Below are 16,161 nucleotides of genomic sequence, written 5' to 3' on the forward strand. Positions count from 1 at the left end.
GGATTTTATTCCCAGAGTCTAAGACTTCTAGTTTTTCTTTAATTTATATGTTGACAAAGTATCAAATGTACATACTTTTAAAAAGTCAAATATTTAAATGAGCATATAATAGAAAATAATGGTTACCCTGATATGTGTATGTCTTTGTATCTTAAAGTAAAAATTAATAAGAATGTAAGATGTATTATGATTATTAGAGTGAAAAATGGATTTTAAGAACTGAGTAAAATGCATTTGAAATCTCAACCCCTACTCCATTCATTCACATTCCATAATAATAAATCTTTGACTATTTGAAAACATCATTCGTGGGTGCCAGAATTACCATTTGTCTTAGGCAAGTAAGCAAACAAGTAGAGAGCATGCATGTTATTCTTGCGAGGTCAGTTATTACCTGTGAAAACTGGCTTGGAGACCAGAATTATTTTACAATAACATAAATCTTTAAATGTTTTTTTTACCCCTAAATATTTTTAGATTACAAGGGCAGAACTTATCAAGTATATAATCCTCAAAGAAAGCCCTTGAACCAAGATTTACAAGTTTCTAAGAACCAGATTAGAAGAAAACATTTCTTAATGCAGTTTATTTTGCTATTCATAGAAATTTGGCATATTGTCTTATTGGCTTTCACATCATTCAAATGACTAAAAATATATGACAACACCATTTACATTACCATAAGAGAGAAGTAAATGTCTTGGTAATTTTGTTGTTTAGATACTTTTGAAGATGTTATATGTAACAAACGTTGTATTAACAATGCTTCAAAAAGATGTTTCTTAAACTTCGGACAGATAATTCTTTTTCGCGACTTAACCCTTTAATGCTGAACTAGACCTCTCACCCATAAAAGAATCATCTAGCATACTTAAGAAATAACCAGGATACAGTTTGTATGTAATACCAGTATAGCCAGATAAATTGTGGGGGGAAAAAAGGCCGTTAAATACTTTCACTGGTACCATACACACACTTCATAAAAAGAAATTTCTGTAACTCAAATGGAAGCATCTGAGTTGCTTACTTTAGACTTAGAACTGTTGGGTTATAAAATTAGAAAAATTCAAATTATGTAAGCAAAACTAAAACCTTTTTCTATTTGTGGTGTCAGAAAGCTGAGACTTCGTAGCATGGTAACATACTATGGTTTCATGCTGTCCTTTTTTGTCTGGTATTTAAAAAAATATTTATCTATATTATGGTATAATTTTAGTCATCTCATATCTTGGTGAGATCCTAAAAAAAAAAAAAAAGGTTTTCCAAGGAAATGTGAGACCTCCCAGTGTATTTGCATTAGTCTAGTATGTTTTTAATTCAAAAGTTCAGCATAGAAATAGTAAGCAAAGGATCTTAAAATCACATTATTATTACATTTGATTATAATAAAGGTGATGAAATCTCCGTGGAAAGGCATGAAGTAGCCAGTAAATATCATGCTAATTTCTTCTCCCTATTATCATTAATAAGACATGAATTATTAACGAGAGAATACTTCTAATGATTCTGATTTGTGAGCCTTTGTAATTTATGAACTTCTTCAAATTGAAAATCTCCAGGGTGAAAAAAATATCTCATCTCTATATATATTCGGTCCACCCAGAGTATGTTACCAAGTCTATCTACCTGGAGAATGCAGCCAACCTATAGACCTATAGTCTTGATCTACAGTTGTGATTATAGCTGCATTTTATTTCCAATTAGAGATAGAAGTTTGGTGATGGCTTCTTAGAAAATCACCTTTAAAGGCTTATTTCAAGGCGAATTTCCATGTCATTTAGGAGATATGAACCTTTTCAGATTCCTTCACGTGGGGAAGGCTGTACTGTGGCTCTGGAATAGTTTGGCTACACTTAAATTTTGGCTCTAATTCTTGCTATGGGTATGATCTCTCCGTGCCTTGGTTTGAGTGTCACTAAAAGTAGAATAATATCCTGAATAAAATTGTTTTGAGAGTTGAATCCAGTTAATCTACATAAACTTCTATAGCGTGCTGTTCAAAGAGGTTAACTCTAGCCTGAATAAATGACCTTGAGGCAACATCTGAACTCGAAATAATTTGTAGTGTATCTTGATGATTTTCTCCAGGCTCTTCATAACTAAAGAAAAGTAAAGGGTCTTGATGAAATACATAATCATTGGCTCTATATTTTAGGGCAAGTTTTGGCAAAATTTATCCATAAAGGGCCATAAAACAAAAGCACGCTAAGGAAGGATTTGGCTTGCTGGTCGTCATTTGCCAACCTCTGCCTTAGAACAAAGAAATGACATTTTTGTGTTGAGGGATTCCTCTTTAAATAGCTTCTACTTTTTCTATTAAAATTTAATCCATGCACACTGTGAAAGATAACAAGGAAAATAGTTTGAAAACACGGAAATGTTTTTCTATATTACTCATAATCACATAACTCATGAGTAACTACTTTCAACAGTTGATGATTTTCTTTATAGAATTTCAATTTATCTATCTATCTAAACCAGAAGTAGAAATGTACTGTGAAGACTTCCAGGGAAGATGATGGAGTAGGAGGATCCTAAGCTCACTTGTCTCACATATACTAGATAACATTCACATCAGTGTAAATAACCCAGAAGACAACCCAAAGACGGCAAAACAAACTCTACAACTGAATTTAGAGAAGAAGCCACATCAGAGCGTGTAAGAAGGGCAGAGACACGGTTGAGAGCTAAAGGGGACCTTGGGACTGTCCCTGGAAAGGAAGGACACCATGAGTGCAGAGAGGAGAGAAACAGACTCTCTACATTGGTGAGCTCACATGGGAAAGATGAATTCCCATATCATTTGGCTTTGAAAACTAGAGGGGCCAAATTTCACCCATTCTTACAACCTGCAGGACTTAAAACTTTAAAATCAGCAGTCTCAGCTCTGGGAGAGCTAGGATGGCAGAAGGGTGAGAGGAAACCAAGTCCTCACCCTTAAAGAGACAGCATAACCAACAGTCCAGTGGAAATACAGCATAAGTGCACCTGGATGACTCCGTGGTTGAGCATCTGCCTTTGGGTCATGGAGTGATCCAGGGGTCCTGGGATTGAGTCCCACATTGGGCTCCCTGTGGGAAACCTTCTTCTCCCTCTGCCTAGGTCTCTGCTTCTCTCCCTGTGTCTTTCATGAATAAATAAATAAAATCTTGTTTTTTTTTTAAAGGAAATACAGCATAGAAGCAGCGGTTTGAAAATCCCATGAGGTACAGAGAAGGGAGCTTGTGCTGGAGCAACAGGGATCATTAGGAGATTTCTCCAGAAACAAAGGAGCTGGCCAGAGCCATTTTCTTTCCCCACCCCTAAGCTGAGTGTACCATGCAGTGCTGAAACTGGAGACATAACTTGCTAACCTTTGATTCCCCCTACAAGTTCCCCTGTAGACATGCCTCCTCCAACCAGATCTCAGCTCCAGGTCTTTTCCTACAGCATAGCAGTACTAATTTTGCTAACACCTCACTAACCCCCTTCCCCCCATCCCCAGATGCTTCTGCAGATCCACCCCCTTCAATGCACTCTTGGCTGGAACCCATCCAAAACAGTACCACAAGCCTGGCAGTGTGCAAGCAGCCCTGGGGCCAGCACCACTCCAAAGTGATGCATGCCCTGAAGAGAGGGAAAGATAACCACACACACCAGTCAGACTATGGTCTTAGCAGTGGGTTGGGGCAGAGAGTTGGTCTGACTGCAGACACCACTGACCAACAAAAGTATCTTGGAGGACAAAAGAGGGAAAGCACCCTGCTGTTTGGTGCTACCACATGTCTGGCAAATGCCTGATCTGACTCAACATGAGTCCAAGGCAGCCCCAGACTGGCCCACTAACAGCCAGTACAGATGACTGGACTGAAGGCAAATGTGGCTCAGATACAAAAGCAGGCTGCAACACACATAGGAGACACTCTTGATTTACCACGTCCTGGTGAACAGGGGACATTACAGTGAAGGACACTACAGGACCTCTTCTTCATAAGGCTACTACTTTAAAAATAAGAGATGTAGCTGACTTTACTAACACAGAGAAACAGACAGAGGGTTAGACAATATAAGGAGACAGGAATATGTTCCAAATGAAAGAACAGGAAAAAAAAATCACAGCAAGGTGACCTTAGTGAAATGGAAAGAAGGTAATATGTCTAACAGAATTTAAAGTAATGATGATAATGATACTCACTGGACTTGAGGAAAGAGTAAAGGACCTCAGTGAGACTCTTTACAAAGAGATAGAAAATATAAAAGAGAACCAATTAGAGATGAAGAACTCAATAAGTGAAATTTAAAAATACACTAGATGGAATAAATAATAGACTAGATGAAGCAGAAGAATGATTAGTGTCCTAAGGAATAGAGTAACAGAAAGCAATAAAGCTGAGCAGGTGAGAAAAAAACAAACAATTTGAAAATAGACTTGGGGAACTCAGTGACACCACTAAGCATAATAACATTTATATTATAGGGATCCCAGAAGGGGAAGAGAAAAAAAAGGGGGGTGGAAAATTTATTTGAAGAAATAATAGCTAAAAACTTCCTTAATATGGGGAAGGAAACAGAAATCCAGCTCCAGGAGGCACAGAGAGGCTCCCAACAAAATCAACCCAAGAAGATTTGCATCAAGACACATAGTAATTAAAGTGACAAAAAGTAGTGATAAAAAGAGAATTTTAAAAGTAGCAAGAGAAAAAAAGAAAACAGTTACATACAAGGGACACCCAATAAGGCTATCAGCTGATTTTTCTCCACAGAAACATTGCAAGCCAGAAGGGAGTGGCATGACCTATTCAAAGAGCTGGATGGGAAAAATCTGCAGCCAAGAGTATTCTATCCAGCATGACTATCATTCACAATAGAAGGCAAGATAAAAAGTTTTCCAGGCAAATAAAAGAATTTATAAGCACTAAACCAGCCCTACTAGAAATGATAAATGGGACTCTTTGAGTGGAAAGAAGAACCATCAGTAGGAGCAAGAAAGTAGACTGGCAAAAGCAGTGAAATTAAGTATATCTATGAAGATTGATGAAGAGACTTACAAAATAAAAGGGTGTAAGATATGACACCATGTTCCTAAAACATGGAGTTTAAACTTAAAAAACTATGAACTTAATATAGACTGCTATTGCAGAAGATGTTATATACAAACCTAATGGTAACCACAAATCAGAAAACGGTAATAGATACGCAAAAATAAAGAGAAAGCTAAAGAAAGCCAACTAATCCTAAGAAGACAGCAAGAAAGGAATAAAGAACTACAAAAACAACCATAGATCAAGTAACAAAATAGCAATACATACCTGTCAGTTATTACTTTGAATGTAAATAGACTACACTCTTCAATCAAAAGACATAGGGTGACAGAATGGATGAAAAAGTAAGACTCATCTATATGTTGCCTACAAGAGATTCATTTCAGAGGAAGGGTTGGAGAAGAAGACTTTATCATGCAAATTGATGCAAAAAGAAAACCATAGATGTAAGACTTAGATTGGCAAAATAGACTTTAAAACAAAGACTGTAACAAGAGACAAAGAAGGACACTATGTAATAATAAAAAGAAAATATAATTCTGAATATATGTGCACCCAACATGGAACACCCAAATACATAAAATAATAATGAACATAAAGGAAGTAATAGATAGTAATACAATAATTGTAGGGGACTTTGACATTCCATTTACATCAATGGATAGATCATTCAAACAAAATCAATAAGGAAATAGTGGCTTTGAATGATACATTGGACCAGATAGATCTTACAGATATATACAGAACATTCCATCCTAAAACAGCAGAGTACACATCTTTTCAAATGAACATGAAACATTCTCCAGAATACAACATATGTTAGTTCATAAATCAAATCTCAATAAATTCAAGAAGACCAAAGTTATAACATGCACCTTTTCTGACTAAAGTTCTATGAAATTAGAAATCAACCACAAGGAAAAAAATCTGGAAAAGCACAAATACATGGGAGTTAAAAAGCATGCTACTAAAAAACAATGAATGAGTCAACCGAGACATCAAAGAGGGAATTTAAAAATACATGAAGACAAACGAAAACGAAAATACAATAGTCCAAAATCTTTGGTATGAAGCAAAAGCAGTTCTAACAGGGAAGTTTACAGAAATACAGCCTACCTAAATAGGAAGAAATATCTCAAATAAACAATTTAATCTTATACCTAAAGGAGGTAGAAAAGGAAGAACAAAACCCTAAGCCAGTAGAAGGAAGAAAATAAAGATTAGAGCAGAAATAAACAAACTAGAAAATAAAAAAATCAATAGAACAGATAAATGAAAGCAGTAGCTGATTCTTTGGAAAGATCAACAAGATTGGTAAAACTTTAGACACTCTTCAAAAACAGCAGAAAAGAGGGGACTCAAAATCAGAAACGAAAGAGAAGAACTAACAACTGACACTGCAGAAATATGAACAATCGTAAGAGAATATTATGAAAAACTACATGCCAACAAATTGGACAACTTAGGAGAAATGGATAAGTTACTAGATACATATAGCCCTCCAAAACTGAAGTAGGAAGAAATAGAAAATGTGAACAGACTGATTATCAACAATGAAATTTAAATTTAATCATTTATTAAAAAACTCCCAACAAACAAAGTCCAGCAGCAGCTGGCTTCACAGGTGAATTCTACCAAATATTTAAAGAGTTGACACCTATTCTCACGCTATTCCAAAAAATAGAAGAGGAAGGAAAGTTTCAAATTCATTCTATGAAGCCAACATTACCTGATACCAAAACCAGATAAATACACTACAAAAAAGAGACTACAGGATAACATATCTGGTAAATATAGATGCAAAAATCTTCAATAGAATATTAGCAATCAAATGCAACAATACATTTAAAAAGTACTCACCATGAACAAATGGGATTTATTCCTAGGTTGTAAGCTGGGTTCAATATTTGGAAATCAATCAGTATGATACATCATATCAATAACTTCAATAAAAATCACATGATCACTTCAATAGATGCAGAGAAAACATTTGATGAAGTACCATATCTATTTATGATAAAAGCCCTCAACAAAGTAGATTAGAGGGGACATACCTCAACATAATATAGGCTGTATATGAAAAACCCCCAGGTAATATCATACCCAATGGTGAAAAACAGAGCTTTTCCTCTAAGGTCAAGAACAAGACAAGGAGATCCACTCTTACCACTTCTATTCAACATAGGACTGGGACTCTCGCACAGCAGTCAAACAAGAAAATGGAATAAAAGACATCCAATTGGTAAAGAAGTAAAACTTCCATTATTTATAGGTGATAATACAATGTATAGAAAACCCTAAAGATTCTGGCAAAAAGCTGCTAGAAATGATAAATGAATTCAGTAGGATACAAAATCAATATACAGAAATTCATTGTGTTTCTTTTTTTAAAATAAAAGATTTTTTTTTTTTGAGAAAAAGAGATAGAGCATGAGCTGGAGAAGGGGTAGAGGCAGAGGGAGAAGCAGAATCCCTATCAAACAGAAAGCCTAATGTGGAGCTCAATCCCAATACCCTGGGATCATGACCTGAGCTGAAGGCAGATGCTTAACAGACTAAGCCACCTAGGTTTCCCCATTGTACTTCTGTACACTAATAACAAAGCAGCAGAAAGAGAAATTAAGAAAATGGCCCCATTTACAATTACACCAAAAATAATAAAATACCTAAGTATAAACTTAACCAAGGAGGTAAAAAACCTGTACTCTAAGACATTGATGAAAGAAATTGAAGAACGCAAAAGACCCTGGGCAGCCAAAGCAATTCTGAAAAAGAAAAACAAAACTAGAGGCATCAAATTACAGATTTCAAGTTATATTACAATACTGTATGATCAACTAATCTTTGATAAGGAAGAAAAAATATCCAATAGAAAAAAGACAGTCTCTTCAACAAACGGTATTGGGAAAATTGGACAGCAACCCGCAGAAGAATGAAACTGGACCACTTTCTTATACCAGACACAGAAATAAATTCAAAATGGATGCCAGACCTAAATGTGAAACCATAAGAATCCTAGAGAAGAATACAGGCAGTAATTTCTATGACATTGGCTGTTGAAACATTTTTCTGGATATGTCTCTTGAGGCAATCAAAACAAAAGCAAAAATAAACTATTGGGGCTACATCAAAATAAAAAGTTTCTGCACAGCAAAGGAAACAACCAATGAAACTAAAAGACAACCTACTGAATGGGGGAAGATATCTGCAAATGACATATCCAGAAGAGGATTAGTATCCAAACTATGTAAAGAATCTATACAACTCAACCAGAAAAACAAACAATCCAATTTAAATATGGGCAGAAGTCACGAACAGACATTTTTTTTTCAAAGGAGGCATACAGATGGCCAATAGATACATGAAAGGATGCTCAATATCACTCACTGTCAGGGAAATTCACATCAACACCAATGAGATATCACCTCACACCTGTTAGCATGGTTAAAATAAAAAACATAAGAAACAAATGTTGGTGAAGATGTGGAGAAAAAAGAACCCTTGTGCACTGTTAGTGAGAATGTGAACTGGTGCAGCCACTGTGGAAACACAGTATGGAGGTTCCCCCAAAAAAATTAAAAATAAAATTACCATATGATCTCGTAATTTCACTACTGGGTATTTACTCAAAGAATACAAAAGAATAAATTCAATAAATTCAACACTAACTCTTAATCAGATTGAAGAAGTCCCAATAGTTTATTTATTTTTGCTCTTGTTTCTCTTGCCTTTAGCAATGTGTCTAATAAGAAGTTGCTATGGCCAAGGCCATATTATTTCTGGGCTCTCTTTTTCTGTTCCATTGATCTATTGTCTATTTTTCTTCCAGTACCATATAGCTTTGTGGTATATCTTGAAATCTGGAATTGTGATATGTACAGCTTTGTTCAAGATTGCTTTGGCTATTCAGGATCTTTTACAAGTTTTAGGATCATTTGTTCTAGGTGTGTGAAAAATGCCTGTGGTATTTTGATAAGGATTGTATTAAATGTATAGATTGCTTTGGGTAATATAGACATTTTAACAATGTTTGTTCTTCCAATACATGAGCATGAAATGCTTTTCCATTTCTTTGTGTCCTTTACAATTTCTTTCATAAGTGTTCCATAGTTTTCAGAGTACAAGTTGTTTACCTTTTCAGTTAGGTTTATTCCTAGGTATCCTATTGCTTTTGGTGCAATTACAAATGGGATTGATTCCTTGGTTTCTTTTTCTGCTGCTTTGTTATTGGTGTATAGGAATGCAACAGATTTCTACACATTGATTTTATATCCTGTAACTTTGCTGAATTCATGTATTAGTTCTAATAAGTTTTGGTGGATCTTGTGTTTTCTACGTAGAGTGTCATGTCATTGCAAATAGTGAAAATTTGACTTCTTCCTTGCCAAGTTGGATGCCCTTTCTTTCTTTCTTTCTTTCTTTCTTTCTTTCTTTCTTTCTTTCTTTCTTTCTTTTTTTTTGTCTAATTGCTGAAGCTAAGATTTCCAGTACTACGTTAAATAGTAATGGTGAGAGTGTACAATCTTGTCTTGTTCCTGATTGTAGAGGAAAGACTCTGTTTTCCCCAATGAGAATGAGATATTACCTATTGGGTCTTCCATATATAGCCTTTATGGTCTTGAGATATGTTCTATCCATCCTTACTTTGTTGAGAGTTTTTATCACAAAAGGATACTTTATTTTGTCAAATGCCTTTTCTGCATCTATTGACAAAATATATAAAGAACTTATCAAATTCAACATCCAAACAGCAACAACAACAACAACAAAAATAGTTAAGAATGGGCAGAAAGCATGAGTAGACACTTTTCCAAAGAAGACATTTAGATGGCTTATAGACACACGAGAAGATGCTCTCAGCAGCACTTGGCATCAGGGAAATACAAATCAAAACCATGATGAGATACCACCTCACACCTGTCAGAATGGCTAAAATGAACAACAGAAGAAAAAACAGATATTGGTGAGGGGACTTGTATTGATGATGGGAATGCAAATTGGTGCAGCCACTCTGAGAGCAGTTTGGAAGTGTCTTAAAAAGTTAAAAGTAGTGTAGCAATTACACTACTATTTACCCACCCAAAGGATAAAAAAACAGATTCAAAAGGGTATATGCACCCCAGTGTTTATAACAGCATTATCAACAATAGCCAAACTATGAAGAGAGCGCCCAATGTCCATTGGCTGTTGATGGGTGAAGAAAATGTGATACACAAACACACTCACACCACTCTGGAATTTAACTCAACCATCAAAAAGAATGAAATCTTGACATTTGCCAACAATATGCATGGAGTGTATTATGCTAAGTGAAATAAGTCAGAGAAATACAAATACTGTATGATCTCACTCATGTGGAAAATAAGAAAGAAAACAGATGGACGTATGGGAAGAGGAATAAGAAAAAAAGCAGAGAGGGAAATAAGCCATATGAGACTCTTAACATCAAGCCATCTGAGCCCCTCAAACTGAAGGTTAATGGAGTGAAGTGTGTGTGTGGAATGGGCTAAAGAGATGATGAGTATTAAAGAGGGCACATGTGATGAGCACTGAGTGTTACGTGGAAGTGAAGAATCACTGAATTCTACTCCAGAAACCAATATTGCACTGTATGTTAACTAAGTAAAATCTAAATTTAAAGAAAAGGGAACACGCTAATTTAAAAACACTTATGCACTCCTATGTTTATTGAAGCATTATTTTAAAACTAAATTATGGAAGCAGCTCAAAGGTCCATGAATAGATGAATGGCTAAAGAAGCTATGATACACATTCATATAACACACACACACACACACACACACACACACACACACACACAGAGGAATATTACACAGCCATAAAAAAGAATAAAATCTTGGCATTTATAACAACATGTATGGATCTAGAGAGTATCGTGCTAAGCAAAATAAGTCAGAGAGAGAAAAATACCATATGATTTCACTTCTATGTGCATTTTAAGAAACAAAACAAACAAAAAAAAGAGACAGACAAAGTATAGAAATAGACTTTTAACTCTAGGGAACAAACTGATGGTTACTAGAAGGAAGGTGGGTGTGAGAGTGGGTAAAATAGGTGAACAGGATTAAGAATGCAGTTATCTTGATGAGTATTGAGTGAGGTATAGAATTGTTCAATTGTTATAGTATACACCTGAAATTAATATACCACTGTATGTTAACTATACTGGAATTAAAATTTTAAAAAGAAATATGCTATGAATATAATTTTAATTCCTTTTCTTTCTACTTATTTTACAATGAAATTATTCTGTTCTATAATAATTATTATATAATAATTCTATTATTCTACAAAGAAATATTTACCACAATCTCATAATATTACTTATATGTCTTTCACGGTAGGAGTCATGATTGAATAAATTTGAAAATTTGAGAACATAATTACACTTTACTCAATTTTATGTCTTACAGTATTGGTCCTATTCAAAGATTACTTTCCATACTCTTTACCTGCTAACAGCTAGTCACAGTTATACAAAAATCAGGAAGAGCATGATTTTTGATTACCAGTTCATTTTAGAGAGCTTATTACTTGAGAAAAATAATCTAGTCAATTCTCAAACTTGTTCCATTTTTTAATTGCCTGGAAAGCTATTTCACTTAAAATCATTTCTCCAAGTAATTTCAAGCCAAATACTTCAAAGTGCTATTTCAGTTTGTACCTGAAATTTAGTAATTGGTACTAAAGAAGATGATATATAATTTACATAATAAATATTTGAAGACATCCTTTTAGAATACAATGACCCATTTTCCTGTGAGAAGCCATGTGTTCACAGGCATCATATTCCAGAAAGTAAAAACCAAGAGCTAAGATAAGTGTAACTTCTTTTGGTGAGGAAAGATGTGCCTGAGCTTATATTGTATCTAAGAATACAAAGTAGTTTGCATATTTTTTGCTGAAGAAAAATGTCACTCATTGGTACCAAGATAGGCAAAGAGTGCTTTAATTCATTAGCTCAGTTAAAATGTTTGTTTCAATGGTAGTTTTTGGACTAATATCAATATTTTTTTTTCAAAATAGCTTCTATCTGGATAAAGCATGATCCTGATCACAAGCATTAAATTCTATTTTTCTCAGTTCCCTATTAAAGTGGTCAAAGATAAGTCAAAAAGTAGGATCAGGGGAATTAGCTTCATCCCTAGAAACTGGAAAAGTTGCCATCTGTGCAGGTTAATTGAGAATTTGCTTTCCTATTCATTCACCCTCACATATACACTCTATAACACAGGGAGCTCCATTTTCTATGCTCCCCTGCACACTTGCTTCCATGCTGGAAATGCAAAGTATTGGCTGATGGAAGATAGATAGAAACCACCACTGGTCTGCTCAGTATGGCATCTTTGTAGTGCCTGCAGATCATCCCTGACTCCTGATCCTGCTGGGACCTCCCTTCCCTACTTATGTCCTAGCTCTTAACAGGTAGTCTTCACTGTGGTTCCAGCTCCCATGGAATATCCTGGGGCTCAGTAACACTACATCTTCTTTTTCTCTTGTGCTCTTTTCTAGTGTTCCAAAGTTTTGTCTCTTTGTATTCTGGTGTAGATATTTATTTCCTTATATTAATCCATCTCTTTAAAATCCATCCTCTGTCAAATCCATTTATTGAGTATTAATTTTAGTTATTTTTAAATAAATTTTCCATTTGATTATATTTCAGATATTTCAGTCAGTTATCAGCTGAATTTCTCCACCTTGTTCACTAGTTTATCAGATGTATTATTTCAATATATCATTTATGTTATATTTGGTATCTAAATCCAGTATCTGAATCAAATGAGTTTTGTTTTTTTTTTACACTATTATTTTGTTTGTTTGTTTGTTTTGGTCATTTGGTCTTGTCATCTAGTATGCCAAAATTGTTTGCTGGAATGAAAAATACTGATTATGAATCCCTGTAAAGATAATTTGAGATTTGATGATGTCATAATTCTCCACATAAGATTTCCTTTTTTGTTGGCAGAAAGTTAATAAAGGAATTGATACTCTTAAGTCAATGGGGTACTGACCTAATTCAAACAAAAACTTCAATATTTGTGAAGGCTGTTTTATTTCTGATTTGCCCTTATTCTCTCTAAGGTGCAAATTCCCAGTGATGCCAGTGGAATTCAGAGCTGTGTACCATTGTCCCTCTTCCTTGTGATTTCCCATCTCTAATTTTTGTTCTTGTGCCCTCATAATATTTCTGAATGCTTTCTTCAGCTTTTCAGCCTGTTAGCTACTGTTTTCTGCTCAACTTCTCCATTTCTCAGCTATGTTTTATAGATTAGAAAATCCTACAAGGAGTAGAATATTGAATTTTTTGATCTACATGTTCATTCTCTCTGGAACATTTAATTCTCTGGTCCTTGCTGGTATCTTTTCTTTTCTTTTCTAATGCCTTCAAACAGATCTCCAAATGTTTTACATAGATTTAGCAGTTATTCTTGGTGAGAGGGGTGGCTTAATATAACCCAGTCCACAAAAATGGCCAAAGACTTGAATAATAAATATATAGTAAAAAGTAGAAAAAAATTATTTTTTAATTAATTTATTTATTTTAGAGAGAGAGAAGGAGAGCTGAGTGGTGGGAGAAGGGACAGAGGGAGAGGGAGAGGAGAGAGTCTCAAGCAGACTCCCCACTGAGCACAGAGACAAAATCAAAAGTTGTTGCTTAACCAACTGAGCCACCTCGGTGCCCCAAAAGAATTATATTTTTAAAAATCTAAAGTGAATCACAAAATAAGAGATGCAAATATAAAATAATTAAAATAAAAATAAGAATTATAAGATTATAATCCAGCAAATTTTCTGGAGTTTCTAAAAACCTAAGAGAGCCAGTCCCATTTCCCAGTTTGGGCAGGAATACCTATTTTATCCCCAAGAGACCTATCTTGGCTTTTTCTTTTTACTCTCCCATAGGATCTCTCAGCGGTTAAAGCTCAGATGGAACCCCCTTATGAAATATCCACAAGATGCTGCTGAGGTGCTCAAGAACTTGTCTGCAGTCCTTGCCTAAGCAGGTAGGCCTCTTTTGTCACCAGAAGGCACTTTGAAGGAAAATAAATGATTCCAGGTTTGGGTCATGTAGGATTCAAATAAATCTGGAGCATCTTATTGTGTTAGAAGGATAAAAGTCTTAAAAGAATGATGGAGAGATGATCAAAGGCAAAGAAGCCAGCTTTAAATATCTCTCTTTGGACAAATTGGGGATTATTTAAGGATAAATTGAAATATTGATGCAAATGATTAGAGAATAAAAATCCATTTGTCGGGATCCCTGGGTGGCGCAGCAGTTTAGCACCTGCCTTTGGCCCAGGGCGCGATCCTGGAGACCCGGGATCGAATCCCACGTCGGGCTCCCGGTGCATGGAGACTGCTTCTCCCTCTGCCTATGTCTCTGCCTCTCTCTCTCTCTCTCTCTCTCTCTGTGTGACTATCATAAATAAATAAAAATTTTTAAAAAATCCATTTGTCTATGCTGGTATAAGAATTCAAATAGGTAAATAAAGAGTTGGTGAAAGGAAGCTCTTCCTTTAACAGAGTGGCAACTAATAAATATAAAAGAAATAAGGCAATTAGAAAAATCACTAAAACTAGTGGCTGAAAGCTTGGTGAGAAACAGGATATTTATATAATATGTCCCCCCAAATAACTTATTAATATTATAGGAGGAAAGTAATCTTACAGTGAAGAAACCTAGTGGACACTTTTTAAGTATGTAAAATAACAACTCAATATTAGAGCAAACCAACCTCATATTTCTCCTGTTGCTGAGGATGCATATTTTCTGTGGTATTCTTGCTAAACATACAGATGAATCTAACAAGGAAATGTCAGATACATTAAATAGAGGAAGATTGTATAAGGTAAATTGGCCTCCACTCTTCAAAAAACATTAAGATCAAGAAAAACAAAGAAAGACTGAAAAGCTCTACAAGACTACATGAGACTAAAGAGACATGACATCTAGCTGCCATTCATGATTCTGGACCAGATTCTGTAATAGGGGGAAAAAGTATTAGGACAGTTGACAATGTTACATTTTCTGATTTTTTATAGCTGTAGTTACACAGAACAATGTCCTCGTTCTTAAGAAATATATACTGAAGTGTGTGTATTTGTGTTTGTGTGTAGTTATATATATGATGAGAAAGAGAGAGTGAACATGTCTATGGGTCAAAATATACCAGTTGATTATCTAGGTAAAGGTATATGGGAATTCATTGTGTTATTTTAGCAACTTTTCTATAAATATGAAATTATATCAAAATAAAAAGTTTACAAGCAAACAAACTAGATGACAAATCCCCAAAACTATAAGGTATAGCTGGAATCCAGCTACTGAGAGGGGCGAGAAGACAGTGATATTTATAACTATCTAAGAGGACTCAGAGGGCAAGACAATAACGACAACATCCTGATAGAAAAATAGGCAACTAACAGTTCATAAGGAAAAGATACAAATGAACCTTGAACATATTAAAGTGATTTCATTGACACTCATAAGAATAACTGATAACACCCTGAGGTATTTGATATATTTTACAATACTTGCCCAAAATATATGAAAATAAGTTTATCTCATATGTTGTTGGTAGAAATGTGATAGGCAATATCCAGAACAATTATATATGAGTTTACCTATTGACCTGCCAATCCCATTTCCAGGAATCTATCAGAATGACACACTGTATAATATTGAAAGACAAAGCCAACTACTGCCAAAGGTACATCAACAAAAAAAAAATGGTTTAATAAATTAGAAAACACATAATGGAGTCTTAGACTCCTCTATGAGAGAGAGAGAGAGAGAGAGAGATCTTTACACACTGTATCCTACATAGTGGTATCCAGGACAGCTTTTTTAGGTGAAAAAAAAAAGCAAATTGGAGAAAAGCATGTACAATATACTACAATCCATCCAAGAGAAGAGGGGAGGAAATAACAGTAAATTAATATATTTATTTATAGCTAAAAGGGGGAAGGAGAACAAAACTTGTTGCCTAAGTGGGGTGGAGGGAAGAAGAGACAAGAGAATTCTTTGAATATCCTTTTTTTTTTTTTTTGGGGTATATTTGACAAAATGTTCAATCCTTTTGTGTGCTGATATTCGGAGTTGGGGAAAAGTACAGAA

At 34.9% G+C, this 16,161-nt stretch overlaps 1 long non-coding RNA gene across 1 annotated transcript in view; it reads left to right on the forward strand.

The window, feature by feature from the left end:
• Positions 1–16,161, forward strand: part of LOC112670766 (uncharacterized) — a 134,984-nt gene that overhangs the window by 26,838 nt on the left and 91,985 nt on the right. The window contains exon 4 of the long non-coding RNA XR_003143194.3: positions 13,947–14,047. This is a non-coding gene — a long non-coding RNA (uncharacterized LOC112670766). The remainder of the gene's footprint in view (positions 1–13,946; positions 14,048–16,161) is intronic.

This window comes from Canis lupus, chromosome 14 (genome assembly GCF_003254725.2).
Source record: "Canis lupus dingo isolate Sandy chromosome 14, ASM325472v2, whole genome shotgun sequence".
NCBI lineage: Eukaryota > Metazoa > Chordata > Mammalia > Carnivora > Canidae > Canis > Canis lupus.